Source organism: Colletes latitarsis, unplaced genomic scaffold (genome assembly GCF_051014445.1).
Source record: "Colletes latitarsis isolate SP2378_abdomen unplaced genomic scaffold, iyColLati1 scaffold0002, whole genome shotgun sequence".
In the NCBI taxonomy this organism is placed as follows: domain Eukaryota; kingdom Metazoa; phylum Arthropoda; class Insecta; order Hymenoptera; family Colletidae; genus Colletes; species Colletes latitarsis.
In genome coordinates this window covers 14,289,039-14,309,091 of record NW_027488365.1, presented here as the reverse complement: position 1 = coordinate 14,309,091, position 20,053 = coordinate 14,289,039, and positions in this window count along the sequence as shown.

Genomic DNA, 20,053 nt, shown 5'->3' with positions numbered 1-20,053 from the left:
AGAAAAAACCCAGGCTCCGTTCAACAAGTATGTGAAGAATGCGAAAGTATGAGTCTGATGAGTGAAAATCCCAGGCCTAACCTAGACCTAACATGCGTCATCCTCTAAAATATTGATCGAAACCTGGTTTAATCGACTGTTTCAGTGTGGTACCACATTACTATCTGATCCAACCCAGAAAATAACCCGGGATCTGTTCAAGGAGTATGTGAAGTGTGTGAAAGTATGAGTCTGATAAATGAAAATCCCAGGCCTAACCTAGACCTAACATGAGTTATACTCTAAAATATTGATCGAAACCTGGTTTAATCGACTGTATCAGTGTGGTACCACATTACTATGTGATCCAAACCAGAAAAACCCCAGGATCTGTTCAACAAGTATGTGAAGAATGCGAAAGTATGAGTCTGATGAGTGAAAATCCCAGGCCTAACCTAGACCTAACATGCGTCATCCTCTAAAATATTGATCGAAACCTGGTTTAATCGACTGTTTCAGTGTGGTACCACATTACTATCTGATCCAACCCAGAAAATAACCCAGGATCTGTTCAACGGGTATGTGAAGTGTGCGAAAGTATGAGTCTGATGAGGTCAAATCCCAGACCTATCCCAGACCTAACTTGCGTTATCCTCTAAAATATTGATCGAAACCAGGTTTAATCGACTGTTTCAGTGTGGTACCACATTCCTACGTGATCCAAACCAGAAAAACCCCAGGATCTGTTCAACAAGTATGTGAAGAATGCGAAAGTATGAGTCTGATGAGTGAGAATCCCCGACCTAACCTAGACCTAACATGCGTTATCCTCTAAAATATTGATCCAAACCAGGTTTAATGGACTGTTTCAGTGTGGTACCACACTACTACGTGATACAAACCAGAAAAAACCCAGGATCTGTTCAACAAGTATGTGAAAAACGCGAAAGTATGAGCCTGATGAGGGCAAATCCCATACCTATCCCAGACCTAACTTGCGTTGTCCTCTAAGATATTGATGGAAACCAGGCTTAATTGACTGTTTCAGTGTGGTACCACATTACTACGCGATGCAATCCAGAAAAAGCCCAGGATCTAGCCATCAAGTTTGAGTAATATGCGAAAGAATGAGCCTGATGAGGGCAAATCCTAGACCTATCCCAGACCTAACATGAATTATTCTCTAAAATATTGATCGAAACCAGGTTTAATTGACTGTTTCAGTGTGGTACCACATTACTACGTGATCCAAACCAGAAAAAACCCAGGTTCCGTTCTACAAGTATGTGAAGAATGCGAAAGTATGAGTCTGATGAGTGAAAATCCCAGGGCTAACCTAGACCTAACATGCGTTATCCTCTAAAATATTGATCGAAACCTGTTTTAATCGACTGTTTCAGTGTGGTACCACATTACTATGTGATCCAAACCCAGAAAATAACCCAGGATCTGTTCAAGGAGTATGTGAAGTGTGCGAATGTATGAGCCTGATGAGGGCAAATCCCAGACCTAACCTAGACCTAACATAAATTATTCTCTAAAATATTGATCGAAACCAGGTTTAATTGACTGTTTTAGTGTGGTACCACTTTACTACGTGATCCAAAGCAGAAAAAACCCTCGATCAGGTCAACAAGTATGTGAAGAATGCGAAAGTATGAGTCTGATGAGTGAAAATCCCAGGGCTAACCTAGACCTAACATGCGTTATCCTCTAAAATATTGATCCAAACCAGGTTTAATGGACTCTTTCAGTGTGGTACCACACTACAACGTGATCCAAACCTGAAAATACCCAGGATCTGTTCAACAAGTATGTGAAAAACGCGAAAGTATGAGCCTGATGAGGGCAAATCCCAGACATATCCCAGACCTAACTTGCGTTGTCCTCTAAGATATTGATGGAAACCAGGTTTAATTGACTGTTTCAGTGGTGTACTTCATTACTACGTTATGCAATCCAGAAAAAGCCCAGGATCTAGCCATCAAGTATGAGAAATATGCGAAAGAATGAGCCTGATGAGAGCAAATCCCAGACCTAACCTAGACCTAACATGAATTATTCTCTAAAATATTGATCGAAACCAGGTTTAATTGACTGTTTCAGTGTGGTACCACATTACTACGTGATCCAAACCAGAAAAAACCCAGGATCCGTTCAACAAGTATGTGAAGAATGCGAAAGTATGAGTCTGATCAGTGAAAATCTCAGGCCTTAGCTAGACCTATCTTGCGTTGTCCTCTAAAATAGTGATGGAAACCAGGTTTCATTGACTGTTTCAGTGTGGTATTATATTACTACGTGATGCAATCCAGAAAAAGCCCAGGAGCTAGCCATCAAGTATGAGAAATATGCGAGAGTATGAGCCTGATGAGGGCAAATCCTAGACCTAACCCAGACCTAACATGCGTTATCCTCTAAAATATTTATCAAGACCAGGTTCAATTTATTGTTTCAGTGTGGTCCCACATTACTACGGGTTCCAAACCAGAAAAAACCCAGGATCCGTCCAACAAGTATGTGAAGAATGCGAAAGTATGAGCCAGATGAGAGCAAATCCCAGACCTAACCTAGACCTAACATGAATTATTCTCTAAAATATTGATCGAAACCAGGTTTAATTGACCGTTTCAGTGTGGTCCCACATTACTACGTGATCCAAACCAGAAAAAACCCAGGCTCCGTTCAACAAGTATGTGAAGAATGCGAAAGTATGAGTCTGATGAGTGAAAATCCCAGGCCTAACCTAGACCTAACATGCGTCATCCTCTAAAATATTGATCGAAACCTGGTTTAATCGACTGTTTCAGTGTGGTACCACATTACTATCTGATCCAACCCAGAAAATAACCCGGGATCTGTTCAAGGAGTATGTGAAGTGTGTGAAAGTATGAGTCTGATAAATGAAAATCCCAGGCCTAACCTAGACCTAACATGAGTTATACTCTAAAATATTGATCGAAACCTGGTTTAATCGACTGTATCAGTGTGGTACCACATTACTATGTGATCCAAACCAGAAAAACCCCAGGATCTGTTCAACAAGTATGTGAAGAATGCGAAAGTATGAGTCTGATGAGTGAAAATCCCAGGCCTAACCTAGACCTAACATGCGTCATCCTCTAAAATATTGATCGAAACCTGGTTTAATCGACTGTTTCAGTGTGGTACCACATTACTATCTGATCCAACCCAGAAAATAACCCAGGATCTGTTCAACGGGTATGTGAAGTGTGCGAAAGTATGAGTCTGATGAGGTCAAATCCCAGACCTATCCCAGACCTAACTTGCGTTATCCTCTAAAATATTGATCGAAACCAGGTTTAATCGACTGTGTCAGTGTGGTACCACATTCCTACGTGATCCAAACCAGAAAAACCCCATGATCTGTTCAACAAGTATGTGAAGAATGCGAAAGTATGAGTCTGATGAGTGAGAATCCCCGACCTAACCTAGACCTAACATGCGTTATCCTCTAAAATACTGATCGAAACCAGGTTTAATCGACTGTTTCAGTGTGGTACCACATTAATACGTGATCCAAACCAGAAAAAACCCAGGATCCCTTCAACAAGTATGTGAAGAATGCGAGAGTATGAGTCTGATGAGTGAAAATCCCCGACCTAACCTAGACCTAACATGCGTTATCCTCTAAAATATTGATCCAAACCAGGTTTAATGGACTGTTTCAGTGTGGTACCACACTCCTACGTGATCCAAACCAGAAAAAGCCCAGGATCCGTTCAACAAGTATGTGAAGCATGCGAAAGTATGAGTCTGATGAGTGAAAATCCCAGACCTAACCTAGACCTAACATGCGTTATCCTCTAAAATATTGATCCAAACCAGGTTTAATGGACTGTTTCAGTGTGGTACCACATTACTACGTGATCCAAACCAGAAAAAACCCAGGAGCAGTTCAACAAGTATGTGAAGAATGCGAAAGTATGAGTCTGATGAGTGAAAATCACAGGACTAACCTAGACCTAACATGCGTTATTCTCTAAAATATTGATCCAAACCAGGTTTAATGGACTGTTTCAGTGTGGTACCACACTACTACGTGATACAAACCAGAACAAACCCAGGATCTGTTCAACAAGTATGTGAAAAACGCGAAAGTATGAGCCTGATGAGGGCAAATCCCATACCTATCCCAGACCTAACTTGCGTTGTCCTCTAAGATATTGATGGAAACCAGGTTTAATTGACTGTTTCAGTGTTGTACTTCATTACTACGTGATGCAATCCAGAAAAAGCCCAGGATCTAGCCATCAAGTATGAGAAATATGCGAAAGAATGAGCCTGATGAGAGCAAATCCCAGACCTAACCTAGACCTAACATGAATTATTCTCTAAAATATTGATTGAAACCAGGTTTAATTGACTGTTTCAGTGTGGTCCCACATTACTACGTGGTCCAAACCAGAAAAAACCCAGGATCTGTTCAACAAGTATGTGAAAAACGCGAAAGTATGAGCCTGATGAGGGCAAGTCCCAGACGTATCCCAGACCTAACTTGCGTTGTCCTCTAAGATATTGATGGAAACCAGGTTTAGTTGACTGTTTCAGTGTGGTCCCACATTACTACGTGATCCAAACCAGAAAAAACCCAGGATCCGTTCAACAAGTATGTGAAGAATGCGAAAGTATGAGCCTGATGAGTGAAAATCCCAGGCCTAACCTAGACCTAACTTGCGTTGTCCTCTAAGATATTGATGGAAACCAGGTTTAATTGAATGTTTCAGTGTGGTACCATATTACTACGTGATGCAATCCAAAAAAAGCCCAGGATCTAGCCATCAAGTTTGAGTAATATGCGAAAGAATGAGCCTGTTGAGGGCAAATCCTAGACCTAACCCAGACCTAACATGCGTTATCCTCTAAAATATTGATCGCAAGCAGGTTTAATGGACTGTTTCAGTGTGGTACCACACTACTACGTGATCCAAACCAGAAAAAACCCAGGATCTGTTCAACAAGTATGTGAAAAACGCGAAAGAATGAGCCTGATGAGAGCAAATCCCAGACCTAACCCAGACCTAACATGCGTTATCCTCTAAAATATTTATCAAGACCAGGTTTAATTGATTGTTTCAGTGTGGTTCCACATTACTACGTGATCCAAAACAGAAAAAACCCAGGATCTGTTCAACGAGTATGTGAAGTGTGCGAAAGTATGAGTCTGATGAGGGCAAATCCCAGACCTATCCCAGACCTAACATGCGTTATCCTCTAAAATATTTATCAAGACCAGGTTTAATTGATTGTTTCAGTGTGGTCCCACATTACTACGTGATCCAAACCAGAAAAAACACATGCTCCGTTCAACAAGTATGTGAAGTATGCGAAAGTATGAGTCTGATGAGTGAAAATCCCAGACCTAACCAAGACCTAACATGCGTTAACCTCAAAAATATTGACCGAAACCTGGTTTAATCGACTGTTTCAGTGTGGTACCACATTACTATGTGATCCAAACCAGAAAATAACCCAGGATCTGTTCAACAAGTATGTGAAAAACGCGAAAGTATGAGTCTGATGAGGGCAAATCCCAGACCTATCCCAGACCTAACATGCGCTATCCTCTAAAATATTTATCAAGACCAGGTTTAATTGATTGTTTCAGTGTGGTCCCACACTACTACGTGATCCAAACCAGAAAAAACCCGGGATCTGTTCAACGAGTATGTGAAGTGTGCGAATGTATGAGCCTGATGAGAGCAAATCCCAGACCCAACCTAGACCTAACATGGATTGTTTTCTAAAATATTGATCGAAACCAGGTTTAATTGACTGTTTCAGTGTGGTCCCACATTACTACGTGATCCAAACCAGTAAAAACCCAGGATCTAGCCATCAGGTATGAGAAATATGCGAAAGGATGAGCCTGATGTGAGCAAATCCCAGACCTAACCTAGACCTAACATGAATTATTCTCTAAAATATTGATCCAAACCAGGCTTAATTGACTGTTTCAGTGTGGTCCCACATTACTACGTGATCCAAACCAGTAAAAACCCAGGGTCCGTCCAACAAGTATGTGAAGAATGCGAAAGTATGAGTCTGATCAGTGAAAATCTCAGGCCTTACCTAGACCTAACTTGCGTTGTCCTCTAAAATATTGATGGAAACCAGGTTTCATTGACTGTTTCAGTGTGGTACTACATTACTACGTGATGCAATCCAGAAAAAGCCCAGGATCTAGCCATCAAGTATGAGAAATATGCGAAAGAATGAGCCTGATGAGAGCAAATCCCAGACCTAACCTAGACCTAACATGCGTTATCCTCTAAAATATTGATCGAATCAGGTTTCATCGTCTGTTTCAGTGTGGTACCACATTACTACGTGATCCAAACCAGAAAAAACCCAGGATCTGTTCAACGAGTATGTGAAGTGTGCGAAAGTATGAGTCTGATGAGGGCAAATCCCAGACCCTTCCCAGACCTAACATGCGTTATCCTCTAAAATATTTATCAAGACCAGGTTTAATTGATTGTTTCACTGTGGACCCACATTACTACGTGATCCAAACTAGAAAAAACCCAGGATCCGTTCAACAAGTATGTGAAGAATGCGAAAGTATGAGTCTGATGAGTGAAAATCCCAGACCTAACCTAGACCTAACATGCGTTGTCCTCTAAAATATTGATCCAAACCAGGTTTAATGGACTGTTTCAGTGTGGTGCCACACTACTACGTGATCGAAACCAGAAAAAACCCAGGATCTGTTCAACAAGTATGTGAAGAATGCGAAAGTATGAGTCTGATGAGTGAAAATCCCAGGCCTAACCTAGACCTAACATGCGTCATCCTCTAAAATACTGTTCGAAACCAGGTTTAATCGACTGTTTCAGTGTGGTACCACATTAATACGTGATCCAAACCAGAAAGAACCCAGGATCCGTTCAACAAGTATGTGAAGAATGCGAAAGTATGAGTCTGATGAGTGAAAATCCCAGGGCTAACCAAGACCTAACATGCGTTATCCTCTAAAATATTGATCCAAACCAGGTTTAATGGACTGTTTCAGTGTGGTACCACACTACTACGTGATACAAACCAGAAAAAACCCAGGATCTGTTCAACAAGTATGTGAAAAACGCGAAAGTATGAGCCTGATGAGGGCAAATCCCATACCTATCCCAGACCTAACTTGCGTTCTCCTCTAAGATATTGATGGAAACCAGGCTTAATTGACTGTTTCAGTGTGGTACCACATTACTACGTGATGCAATCCAGAAAAAGCCCAGGATCTAGCCATCAAGTTTGAGTAATATGCGAAAGAATGAGCCTGATGGGGGCAAATCCTAGACCTAACCCAGACCTAACATGCGTTATCCTCTAAAATATTGATCGCAAGCAGGTTTAATGGACTGTTTCAGTGTGGGCCCACATTACTACGTGATCCAAACCAGAAAAAACACATGCTGCGTTCAACAAGTATGTGAAGTATGCGAAAGTATGAGTCTGATGAGGTCAAATCCCAGACCTATCCCAGACTTATGTTGCGTTATCCTCTAAAATACTGATCGAAACCAGGTTTAATCGACTGTTTCAGTGTGGTACCACATTAATACGTGATCCAAACCAGAAAGAACCCAGGATCCGTTCAACAAGTATGTGAAGAATGCGAAAGTATGAGTCTGATGAGTGAAAATCCCCGACCTAACCTAGACCTAACATGCGTTATCCTCTAAAATATTGATCCAAACCAGGTTTAATGGACTGTTTCAGTGTGGTACCACAATACTACGCGATCTAAACCAGAAAAAACCCAGGATCTGTTCAACAAGTATGTGAAAAACGCGAAAGTATGAGTCTGATGAGGTCAAATCCCAGACCTATCCCAGACTTATGTTGCGTTATCCTCTAAAATACTGATCGAAACCAGGTTTAATCGACTGTTTCAGTGTGGTACCACATTAATACGTGATCCAAACCAGAAAAAACCCAGGATCCCTTCAACAAGTATGTGAAGAATGCGAGAGTATGAGTCTGATGAGTGAAAATCCCCGACCTAACCTAGACCTAACATGCGTTATCCTCTAAAATATTGATCCAAACCAGGTTTAATGGACTGTTTCAGTGTGGTACCACACCACTACGTGATCCAAACCAGAAAAAGCCCAGGATCTGTTCAACAAGTATGTGAAGAATGCGAAAGTATGAGTCTGAAGAGTGAAAATCCCAGGCCTAACCTAGACCTAACATGCGTTATCCTCAAAAATATTGATCGAAACCTGGTTTAATCGACTGTTTCAGTGTGGTACCACATTACTATGTGATCCAAACCAGAAAATAACCGAGGATCTGTTCAACGAGTATGTGAAGTGTGCGAAAGTATGAGTTTGATGAGGTCAAATCCCAGACCAATCCCAGACACAACTTGCGTTATCCTCTAAAATATTGATCGAAACCAGGTTTAATCGACTGTTTCAGTGTCGTACCACATTACTACGTGATCCAAACCAGAAAAAACCCAGGAGCAGTTCAACAAGTATGTGAAGAATGCGAAAGTATGAGTCTGATGAGTGAAAATCCCAGGGCTAACCTAGACCTAACATGCGTTATTCTCTAAAATATTGATCCAAACCAGGTTTAATGGACTGTTTCAGTGTGGTACCACACTACTACGTGATACAAACCAGAAAAAACCCAGGATCTGTTCAACAAGTATGTGAAAAACGCGAAAGTATGAGCCTGATGAGGGCAAATCCCATACCTATCGCAGACCTAACTTGCGTTGTCCTCTAAGATATTGATGGAAACCAGGTTTAATTGACTGTTTCAGTGTTGTACTTCATTACTACGTGATGCAATCCAGAAAAACCCCAGGATCTAGCCATCAAGTATGAGAAATATGCGAAAGAATGAGCCTGATGAGAGCAAATCCCAGACCTAACCTAGACCTAACATGAATTATTCTCTAAAATATTGATTGAAACCAGGTTTAATTGACTGTTTCAGTGTGGTCCCACATTACTACGTGGTCCAAACCAGAAAAAACCCAGGATCTGTTCAACAAGTATGTGAAAAACGCGAAAGTATGAGCCTGATGAGGGCAAGTCCCAGACCTATCCCAGACCTAACTTGCGCTGTCCTCTAAGATATTGATGGAAACCAGGTTTAATTGACTGTTTCAGTGTGGACCCACATTACTACGTGATCCAAACCAGAAAAAACCCAGGATCCGTTCAACAAGTATGTGAAGAATGCGAAAGTATGAGCCTGATGAGTGAAAATCCCAGGCCTAACCTAGACCTAACTTGCGTTGTGCTCTAAGATATTGATGGAAACCAGGTTTAAATGAACGTTTCAGTGTGGTACCATATTACTACGTGATGCAATCCAGAAAAAGCCCAGGATCTAGCCATCAAGTTTGAGTAATATGCGAAAGAATGAGCCTGATGAGGGCAAATCCTAGACCTAACCCAGACCTAACATGCGTTATCCTCTAAAATATTGATCGCAAGCAGGTTTAATGGACTGTTTCAGTGTGGTACCACACTACTACGTGATCCAAACCAGAAAAAACCCAGGATCTGTTCAACAAGTATGTGAAAAACGCGAAAGAATGAGCCTGATGAGAGCAAATCCCAGACCTAACCCAGACCTAACATGCGTTATCCTCTAAAATATTTATCAAGACCAGGTTTAATTGATTGTTTCAGTGTGGTTCCACATTACTACGTGATCCAAACCAGAAAAAACCCAGGATCTGTTCAACGAGTATGTGAAGTGTGCGAAAGTATGAGTCTGATGAGGGCAAATCCCAGACCTATCCCAGACCTAACATGCGTTATCCTCTAAAATATTTATCAAGACCAGGTTTAATTGATTGTTTCAGTGTAGTCCCACATTACTACGTGATCCAAACGAGAAAAAACACATGCTCCGTTCAACAAGTATGTGAAGTATGCGAAAGTATGAGTCTGATGAGTGAAAATCCCAGACCTAACCAAGACCTAACATGCGTTATCCTCAAAAATATTGACCGAAACCTGGTTTAATCGACTGTTTCAGTGTGGTACCACATTACTATGTGATCCAAACCAGAAAATAACCCAGGATCTGTCCAACAAGTATGTGAAAAACGCGAAAGTATGAGTCTGATGAGGGCAAATCCCAGACCTATCCCAGACCTAACATGCGCTATCCTCTAAAATATTTATCAAGACCAGGTTTAATTGATTGTTTCAGTGTGGTCCCACACTACTACGTGATCCAAACCAGAAAAAACCCAGGATCCGTTCAACAAGTATGTGAAGGATGCGAAAGTATGAGTCTGATCAGTGAAAATCTCAGGCCTTACCTAGACCTAACTTGCGTTGTCCTCTAAAATATTGATGGAAACCAGGTTTCATTGACTGTTTCAGTGTGGTACTACATTACTACGTGATGCAATCCAAAAAAAGCCCAGGATCTAGCCATCAGGTATGAGAAATATGCGAAAGGATGAGCCTGATGAGAGCAAATCCCAGACCTAACCTAGACCTAACATGAATTATTCTCTAAAATATTGATCGAAACCAGGCTTAATTGACTGTTTCAGTGTGGTCCCACATTACTACGTGATCCAAACCAGTAAAAACCCAGGATCCGTTCAACAAGTATGTGAAGAATGCGAAAGTATGAGTCTGATGTGTGAAAATCCCAGGCCTAACCTAGACCTAACATGCGTTATCCTCAAAAATATTGATCGAAACCTGGTTTAATCGACTGTTTCAGTGTGGTACCACATTACTATGCGATCCAAACCAGAAAATAACCCAGGATCTGTCAAACGAGTATGTGAAGTGTGCGAAAGTATGAGCCTGATGAGAGCAAATCCCAGACACAACCTAGACCTAACATGAATTATTTTCTAAAATATTGATCGAAACCAGGTTTAATTGACTGTTTCAGTGTGGTACCACATTACTACGTGATCCAAACCAGAAAAAACCCAGGATCAGTTCAACAAGTATGTGAAGAATGCGAAAGTATGAGTCTGATGAGTGAAAATCCCAGGGCTATCCTAGACCTAACATGCGTTATCCTCTAAAATATTGATCGAAACCAGGTTTAATCGACTGTTTCAGTGTGGTATCACAGTACTACGTGACCCAAACCAGAAAAAACCCTTGATCTGTTCAACAAGTATGTGAAAAAGGCGAAAGTATGAGCCTGATGAGGGCAAATCCCAGACCTATCCCAGACCTAACTTGCGTTATCCTCTAAAATATTGATCGAAACCAGGTTTAATTAACTGTTTCACTGAGGTACCACATTACTACGTGATCCAAACCAGAAAAAACCCAGGTTCCGTTCAACAAGTATGTGAAGGATGCGAAAGTATGAGTCTGATCAGTGAAAATCTCAGGCCTTACCTAGACCTAACTTGCGTTGTCCTCTAAAATATTGATGGAAACCAGGTTTCATTGACTGTTTCAGTGTGGTACTACATTACTACGAGATGCAATCCAGAAAAAGCCCAGGATCTAGCCATCAAGTATGAGAAATATGCGAAAGAATGAGCCTGATGAGAGCAAATCCCAGACCTAACCTAGACCTAACATGCGCTATCCTCTAAGATATTGATCCAAACCAGGTTTAATGGACTGTTTCAGTGTGGTACCACACTACTACGTGATCCAAACCAGAAAAAACCCAGGATCTGTTCAACAAGTATGTGAAAAACGCGAAAGTATGAGGCTGATGAGGGCAAGTCCAAGACCTATCCCAGACCTAACTTGCGATATCCTCTAAGATATTGATGGAAACCAGGTTTAATTGACTGTTTCAGTGTTGTACTTCATTACTACGTGATACAATCCAGAAAAAGCCCAGGATCTAGCCATGAAGTATGAGAAATATGCGAAAGTATGAGCCTGATGAGGGCAAATCCTAGACCTAACCCAGACCTAACATGCGTTATCCTCTAAAATATTTAGCAAGACCAGGTTTAATTGAATGTTTCAGTGTGGTACCACATTACTACGTGATGCAATCCAGAAAAAGTCCAGGATCTAGCCATCAAGATTGAGAAATATGCGAAAGAATGAGCCAGATGAGGGCAAATCCTAGACCTAACACAGTCCTAACATGCGTTATCCTCTAAAATATTGAGCGCAAGCAGGTTTAATGGACTGTTTCAGTGTGGTACCACACTACTCCGTGGTCCAAACCAGAAAAAACCCAGGATCTCTTCAACAAGTATGTGAAAAACGCGAAAGTATGAGTCTGATGAGGTCAAATCCCAGACCTATCCCAGACTTATGTTGCGTTATCCTCTAAAATACTGATCGAAACCAGGTTCAATCGACTGTTTCAGTGTGGTACCACATTACTACGTGATCCAAACCAGAAAAAACCCAGGATCCGTTCAACAAGTATGTGAAGAATGCGAAAGTATGAGTCTGATGAGTGAAAATCCCAGACCTTACCTAGACCTAACATGAATTATTCTCTAAAATATTGATCGAAACCAGGTTTAATTGACTGTTTCAGCGTGATCCCACATTACTACGTGATCCAAACCAGAAAAAACCCAGGATCCGTTCAACAAGTATGTGAAGAATGCGAAAGTAAGAGACTGATGAGTGAAAATCCCAGGCCTAACCTAGACCTAACATGCGTTATCCTGAAAAATATTGATCGAAACCTGGTTTAATCGACTGTTTCAGTGTGGTACCACATTACTATGCGATCCAAACCAGAAAATAACCCAGGATCTGTTCAACGAGTATGTGAAAAACGCGAATGTATGAGCCTGATGTGGGCGAATCCCAGACCTATGCCAGACCTAACTTGCGTTATCCTCTAAAATATGGATCGAAACCAGGTTTAATTGACTGTTTCAGCGTGGTACCACATTACTACGTGATCCAAACCAGAAAAAGCCCAGGATCAGTTCAACAAGTATGTGAAAAACGCGAAAGTATGAGTCTGATGAGGGCGAATCCCAGACCTATGCCAGACCTAACTTGCGTTATCCTCTAAAATATGGATCGAAACCAGGTTTAATTGACTGTTTCAGCGTGGTACCACATTACTACGTGATACAATCCAGGAACAGCCCAGGATCTAGCCATGAAGTATGAGAAATATGCGAAAGTATGAGCCTGATGAGGGCAAATCCTAGACCTAACCCAGACCTAACATGCGTTATACTCTGAAATATTTATGAAGATCAGGTTTAATTGAATGTTTCAGTGTGGTACCACATTACTACGTGAACCAAACCAGAATAAACCCAGGATCCGTTCAACAAGTATGTGAAGAATGCGAAAGTAAGAGTCTGATGAGTGAAAATCCCAGACCTAACCTAGACCTAACATGAATTATTCTCTAAAATATTGATCAAAACCAGGTTTAATTGACTGTTTCAGTGTGGTACCACATTACTACGTGATCCAAACTAGAAAAAACCCTGGATCCGTTCAACAAGTCTGAGAAGAATGCGAAAGTATGAGTCTGATGAGTGAAAATCCCAGACCTATCCCAGACCTAACATGCGTTATCCTCTAAAATATTTATCAAGACCTGGTTTAATTGATTGTTTCTGTGTGGTCCCACATTACTACGTGATCCAAACCAGCAAAAACCCAGGATCCGTTCAACAAGTATGAGAAGAATGCGAATGTATGAGTCTGATGAGTGAAAATCCCAGGCCTAACCTAGACCTAACATGCGTTGTCCTCAAAAATATTGATCGAAACCTGGTTTAATCGACTGTTTCAGTGTGGTACCACATTACTATGTGATCCAAACCAGAAAATAACCCAGGATCTGTTCAACGAGTATGTGAAGTGTGCGAAAGTATGAGTCTGATGAGGGCAAATCCCAGACCTATCCCAGACCTAACATGCGTTATCCTCTAAAATATTTATCAAGACCAGGTTTAATTGATTGTTTCAGTGTGGTCCCACATTACTACGTGATCCAAACCAGAAAAAACCCAGGATCTGTTCAACAAGTATGTGAAAAACGCGAAAGTATGAGTCTGATGTGGGCAAATCCCAGACCTATCCCAGACCTAACTTGCGTTGTCCTCTAAGATATTGATGGAAACCAGGTTTAATTGACTGTTTCAGTGTTGTACTTCATTACTACGTGATGCAATCCAGAAAAAGCCCAGGATCTAGCCATCAAGTATGAGAAATATGCGAAAGAATGAGCCTGATGAGAGCAAATCCCAGACCTAACCTAGACCTAACATGAATTATTCTCTAAAATATTGATCAAAACCAGGTTTAATTGACTGTTTCAGTGTGGTACCACATTACTACGTGATCCAAACTAGAAAAAACCCTGGATCCGTTCAACAAGTCTGAGAAGAATGCGAAAGTATGAGTCTGATGAGTGAAAATCCCAGACCTATCCCAGACCTAACATGCGTTATCCTCTAAAATATTTATCAAGACCTGGTTTAATTGATTGTTTCTGTGTGGTCCCACATTACTACGTGATCCAAACCAGCAAAAACCCAGGATCCGTTCAACAAGTATGAGAAGAATGCGAATGTATGAGTCTGATGAGTGAAAATCCCAGGCCTAACCTAGACCTAACATGCGTTATCCTCAAAAATATTGATCGAAACCTGGTTTAATCGACTGTTTCAGTGTGGTACCACATTACTATGGGATCCAAACCAGAAAATAACCCAGGATCTGTTCAACGAGTATGTGAAGTGTGCGAAAGTATGAGTCTGATGAGGGCAAATCCCAGACCTATCCCAGACCTAACATGCGTTATCCTCTAAAATATTTATCAAGACCAGGTTTAATTGATTGTTTCAGTGTGGTCCCACATTACTACGTGATCCAAACCAGAAAAAACCCAGGATACGTTCAACAAGTATGTGAAGAATGCGAAAGTATGAGTCTGATGAGTGGAAATCCCAGACCTAACCTAGACCTAACATGCGTTATCCTCTAAAATGTTGATCCAAACCAGGTTTAATGGACTGTTTCAGTGTGGTACCACACTACTACGTGATCCAAACCAGAAAAAACCCAGGATCTGTTCAACAAGTATGTGAAAAACGCGAAAGTATGAGTCTGATGAGTGAAAATCCCAGACCTAACCTAGACCTAACATGCGTTATCCTCTAAAATGTTGATCCAAACCTGGTTTAATGGACTGTTTCAGTGTGGTACCACACTACTACGTGATCCAAACCAGAAAAAACCCAGGATCTGTTCAACAAGTATGTGAAAAACGCGAAAGTATGAGCCTGAAGTGGGCAAATCCCAGACCTATCCCAGACCTAACTTGCGTTGTCCTCTAAGATATTGATGGAAACCAGGTATAATTGACTGTTTCAGTGTTGTACTTCATTACTACGTGATGCAATCCAGAAAAAGCCCAGGATCTAGCCATCAAGTATGAGAAATATGCGAAAGAATGAGCCTGATGAGAGCAAATCCCAGACCTAACCTAGACCTAACATGAATTATTCTCTAATATATTGATCGAAACCAGGTTTAATTGACTGTTTCAGGGTGGTCCAACATTACTACGTGATCCAAACCAGAAAAAACCCAGGATCCGTTCAACAAGTATGTGAAGAATGCGAAAGTATGAGTCTGATGAGTGAAAATCCCAGGCCTAACCTAGACCTGATATGCGTTATCCTCAAAAATATTGATCGAAATCTGGTTTAATCGACTGTTTCAGTGTGGTACCACATTACTATGCGATCCAAACCAGAAAATAACACAGGATCTGTCAAACGAGTATGTGAAGTGTGCGAAAGTATGAGCCTGATGAGAGCAAATCCCATACCTAACCAAGACCTAACATGAATTATTCTCTAAAATATTGATCGAAACCAGGTTTAATTGACTGTTTCAGTGTGGTACCACATTACTACGCGATCCAAACCAGAAAAAGCCCAGGATCAGTTCAACAAGTATGTGAAAAACGCGAAAGTATGAGCCTGATGAGGGCGAATCCCAGACCTATGTCAGACCTAACTTGCGTTATCCTCTAAAATATTGATCGAAACCAGGTTTAATCGACTGTTTCAGCGTGGTACCACATTACTATGTGATACAATCCAGAAACAGCCCAGGATCTAGCCATGAAGTATGAGAAATATGCGAAAGTATGAGCCTGATGAGGGCAAATCCTAGACCTAACCCAAACCTAACATGCGTTATCCTCTAAAATATTTATCAAGACCAGGTTTAATTCAATGTTTCAGTGTGGTACCACATCACTACGTGAACCATACCAGCAAAAACCCTCGATCAGGTCAACATGTATGTTAAAACTGCGAAAGTATGACCCTGATGAGAGCAAATCCCAGGCCTAACCTAGACCTAACATGCGTTGTCCTCTAAAATATTGATGGAAACCAGGTTTAATTGACTGCTTCAGTGTTGTACTTCACTACTACGTGATGCAATCCAGAGAAAGCCCAGGATCTAGCATTCAAGTATGAGAAATATGCGAAAGAATGAGCCTGATGAGAGCAAAACCCAGACCTAACCTAGACCTAACATGAATTATTCTCTAAAAAATTGATCGAAACCAGGTCTAATTGACTGTTTCAGTGTTGTACTTCATTACTACGTGATGCAATCCAGAAAAAGCCCAGGATCTAGCCGTCAAGTATGAGAAATATGCGAAAGAATTAACCTGACGAGAGCAAATCCCAGACCTAACCTAGACCTAACATGAATTATTCTCTAAAATATTGATCAAAATCAGGTTTAATTGATTGTTTCAGTGTGGTACCACATTACTACGTGATTCACACCAGAAAAAACCCAAGATCCGTTCAACAAGTATGTGAAGTATGCGAAAGTATGAGTCTGATGATTGAAAGTCCCAGGCCTAACCTAGACCTAACATGCGTTATCCTCAATAATATTGATCGAAACCAGGTTTAATTGAGTGTTTCAGTGTTGTACTTCATTACTACGTGATGCAATCCCGAAAAAGCCCAGGAACTAGCCATCTAGTATGAGAAATATGCGAAAGAATGAGTCTGATGAGGGCAAATCCCAGGCCTAACCTAGACATAACTTTCGTTATCCTCTAAAATATTGATCGAAACCAGGTTTAGTGGGCTGTCTCAGTGTGGTAACACATTACTGCCCGATCCAAACCAGAAGAAACCCAGGATCTGTTCAACAAGTATGTGAACAAATGCGAAAGTATGACCCTGATGTGGGCAAATCCCAGACCTATCCCAGACCTAACTTGCATTGTCCTCTAAAATATTGATCGAAACCAGGTTTGATTGACTGTCTCAGCGTGGTACCACATTACTACGTGATACAATCCAGAAACAGCCCAGGATCTAGCCATGAAGTGTGAGAAATATGCGAAAGTATGAGCCTGATGAGAGCAACTCCCAGACCTAACCTAGACCTAACATGAATTATTCTCTAATATATTGATCGGAACCAGGTTTAATTGACTGTTTCAGTGTGGTCCCACATTACTACGTGATCCAAACCAGAAAATAACCCAGGATCAGTTCAACGAGTATGTGAAGTGTGCGAAAGTATGAGTCTGATGAGGGCAAATCCCAGACCTATCCCAGACCTAACATGCGTTATCCTCTAAAATATTTATCAAGACCAGGTTTAATTGATTGTTTCAGTGTGGTCCCACATTACTACGTGATCCAAACCAGAAAAAACCCAGGATCCGTTCAACAAGTATGTGAAGAATGCGAAAGTATGAGTCTGATGAGTGAAAATCCCAGACCTAACCTAGACCTAACATGCGTTATCCTCTAAAATGTTGATCCAAACCAGGTTTCATGGACTGTTTCAGTGTGGTACCACACTACTACGTGATCCAAACCAGAAAAAACCCAGGATCTGTTCAACAAGTATGTGAAAAACGCGAAAGTATGAGCCTGATGTGGGCAAATCCCAGACCTATCCCAGACCTAATTTGCGTTGTCCTCTAAGATATTGATGGAAACCAGGTTTAATTGACTGTTTCAGTGTTGTACTTCATTACTACGTGATGCAATCCAGAAAAAGCCCAGGATCTAGCCATCAAGTATGAGAAATATGCGAAAGAATGAGCCTGATGAGAGCAAATCCCAGACCTAACCTAGACCTAACATGAATTATTCTCTAATATATTGATCGAAACCAGGTTTAATTGACTGTTTCAGTGTGGTCCCACATTACTACGTAATCCAAACCAGAAAAAACCCAGGTCCGTTCAACAAGTATGTGAAGAATGCGAAAGTATGAGTCTGACGAGTGAAAATCCCAGGCCTAACCTAGACCTAACATGCGTTATCCTCAAAAATATTGATCGAAACCTGGTTTAATCGACTGTTTCAGTGTGGTACCACATTACTATGCGATCCAAACCAGAAAATAACACAGGATCTGTCAAACGAGTATGTGAAGTGTGCGAAAGTATGAGCCTGATGAGAGCAAATCCCAGACCTAACCTAGACCTAACATGAATTATTCTCTAAAATATTGATCGAAACCAGGTTTAATTGACTGTTTCGGTGTGGTACCACATTACTACGTGATCCAAACCAGAAAAAGCCCAGGATCAGTTCAACAAGTATGTGAAAAACGCGAAAGTATGAGTCTGATGAGTGAAAATCCCAGGCCTAACCTAGACCTAACATGCGATATCCTCAAAAATATTGATCGAAACCAGGTTTAATCGACTGTTTCAGTGTGGTACCAGACTACTACGTGACCCAATGCTGAAAAAAACCCAGGATCTGTTCAACAAGTATGTGAAAAACGCGAAAGTATGAGCCTGATGAGGGCGAATCCCAGACCTATGCCAGACCTAACTTGCGTTATCCTCTAAAATATTGATCGAAACGAGGTTTAATTGACTGTTTCAGCGTGGTACCACATTACTACGTGATACAATCCAGAAACAGCCCAGGATCTAGCCATGAAGTGTGAGAAATATGCGAAAGTATGAGCCTGATGAGAGCAACTCCCAGACCTAACCTAGACCTAACATGCGTTATCCTCTAAAATATTTATCAAGACCAGGTTTAATTGATTGTTTCTGTGTGGTCCCACATTACTACGTGATCCAAACCAGAAAAAACCCAGGATCCGTTCAACAATATGAGAAGAATGCGAAAGTATGAGTCTGATGAGTGAAAATCCCGGGCCTAACCTAGACCTAACATGCGTTATCCTCAAAAATACTGATCGAAACCTGGTTTAATCGACTGTTTCAGTGTGGTACCACATTACTATGCGATCCAAACCAGAAAATAACTCAGGATCTGTTCAACGAGTATGTGAAAAACGCGAAAGTATGAGCCTGATGTGGGCAAATCCCAGACCTATCCCAGACCTAACTTGCGTTGTCCGCTAAGATATTGATGGAAACCAGGTTTAATTGACTGTTTCAGTGTTGTACTTCATTACTACGTGATGCAATCCAGAAAAAGGCCTGGATCTAGCCATCAAGTATGAGAAATATGCGAAAGAACGAGCCTGATGAGAGCAAATCCCAGACCTAACCTAGACCTAACATGAATTATTCTCTAATATATTGATCGAAACCAGGTTTAATTGATTGTTTCAGTGTGGTCCCACATTACTACGTGATCCAAACCAGAAAAAACCCAGGATACGTTCAACAAGTATGTGAAGAATGCGAAAGTATGAGTCTGATGAGTGGAAATCCCAGACCTAACCTAGACCTAACATGCGTTATCCTCTAAAATGTTGATCCAAACCAGGTTTAATGGACTGTTTCAGTGTGGTACCACACTACTACGTGATCCAAACCAGAAAAAACCCAGGATCTGTTCAACAAGTATGTGAAAAACGCGAAAGTATGAGCCTGAAGTGGGCAAATCCCAGACCTATCCCAGACCTAACTTGCGTTATCCTCTAAAATATTGATCGAAACTAGGTTTAATCGACTGTTTCAGCGTGGTACCACATTACTATGTGATACAATCCAGAAACAGCCCAGGATCTAGCCATGAAGTATGAGAAATATGCGAAAGTATGAGCCTGATGAGGGCAAATCCTAGACCTAACCCAAACCTAACATGCGTTATCCTCTAAAATATTTATCAAGACCAGGTTTAATTCAATGTTTCAGTGTG